Source organism: Hemitrygon akajei, chromosome 28, assembly GCF_048418815.1.
Source record: "Hemitrygon akajei chromosome 28, sHemAka1.3, whole genome shotgun sequence".
Classification (NCBI taxonomy): domain Eukaryota; kingdom Metazoa; phylum Chordata; class Chondrichthyes; order Myliobatiformes; family Dasyatidae; genus Hemitrygon; species Hemitrygon akajei.
The window spans coordinates 26,840,388-26,842,055 of NC_133151.1; the positions used below are offsets into that span (position 1 = coordinate 26,840,388).

Consider the following 1,668-nt stretch of genomic DNA (forward strand, 5'->3'; position numbering starts at 1 on the left):
CTCTGATTCCTCATTCTGATGCAGTTGTTGGTATGTCCAGTTGAAGTCGCCATCCTCCGACAGACCGAAGATGTTCAATGCGCAGTGAATAATCACCCGGAATCGGACCGAAGTGGGAGTGATCCTTTCAAAATTCGAAGAGTTACACATCGTTTTCTGCCTATCGCATTATAGAGCCAGAAATAAAATATAAGTATGATTATAAATAAACTTTTCAACAACAGGGAATTGGCTTTAATAAGAGAACTTCCTTCGGCTAATCTTCGAGCGCAGTAGGTGACTGAATGGCTGGAGAAACTTGAGACACTTGTCTGGGAAGGACACAAGTGAAAGGCTCCAGTATTGCAGTCAACAAACATCAAAATAGTTCTATTTTCCCTTTTGTATTCTTATATATACATGACCGAGTTAAATTCAAACGGCTGTTCCTCGTTAGTATAGTGGTTAGTATCCCCGCCTGTCACGCGGGAGACCGGGGTTCAATTCCCCGACGGGGAGACGATCATTTTGCTGCATTATTATTACTGCAGAGGAATAATGAATTTTAAAAATTAAGTGCGAACAAGGAATTCGGCGTTGAAGGGGTCTTTCATTTCTATATTGGAAAGGTGGAATAGTCCGGCTGCTGTGAGCTCGTGACGGTGAACCGGAGAAGAGAGAGACATTATGTTCAACCTCTTTCCTCAAATATAACCCGAGAGTCTGTATCTCAGAACCATTCGTTGTTACACTCAGTGACAGATTCCATCACTCCGAACACATTTAAACCAGTGCTTTTGTTGTCAGCTATCAATTCCTGCATGGTCCCACCACTTTACTAAAGTTACTGACCAATATCAGACCTGATGTAGAGTCTCGGTCCGAAACGTCGTCGGTTTATTCTTTTCCATCGATGATGTCTAGCCTGCTGAGTTCCTTCAGCATTTTGTGTGTGTTGCTTGGATTTCCAGCATCTGCAGATTTCTCTTGTTTGTGACCAATATTAAATATCACCCTAGAACTCGTCATTCGCATCCTCATCTTGTTTTGGTCTGCAAATGGCACCTGTTACCCTGCTATGCAAAGGGGAACCAGGGCCTATAACGGCCTTTCTTGCCGAGGTTGACTGCACACTATCTGTAAACTTTCCTTGCCAAGGCGCGACATTAACTTGACTTGCTGTAACTTCCACACTCCCCACTTCCCTTTCGTCCTGTAAAGGACAGCATGGATTGTGGCTGCAGTTGAAATGCACAGAGAATTTGGGTGTCCTCAGTGATCCTGTCATCGACTATCTGAAGAGGAGGATTGCTGAACTATAATGGAGGCAGCTGTTCTTTAAACCATCACTTCAGCGAGTGCTGTCAGGAAAGACATTAGAACAAATTTCAAAACCAACAAAAAAATATAACCCTTGCCCACTGTTCACTGGAGTTGCACAAACTTCCTTGCAGGGAATGAAGCTAATCAAATGGATTCCAAAGGTGATGATAGAGTGACATGTTTCTCTTGCCCAAACTTCTTAACCTTAATAGCTTTTAACGGGATCTTCACGACTAAAGTTAGTGATGTTCTCAGATGTTTGTGGATCTCAGATGTTCTCAGATGTTCAAGGATGTTTGTGGATCATTCCAGACAATGATGGCACAACTACCTCCCCTCTCAGCTAACAGAAAGTTTAATGCCGTT

General features: G+C 43.0%; 1 non-coding gene across 1 annotated transcript; it reads left to right on the forward strand.

Moving 5' to 3' along the window:
• Positions 1 to 426: 426 nt before the first annotated feature.
• On the forward strand, positions 427 to 498 carry trnad-guc (transfer RNA aspartic acid (anticodon GUC)). Its single transcript has one exon. It is a non-coding gene; the product is annotated as a tRNA-Asp (tRNA).
• The last annotated feature ends 1,170 nt before the right edge of the window (positions 499 to 1,668 follow it).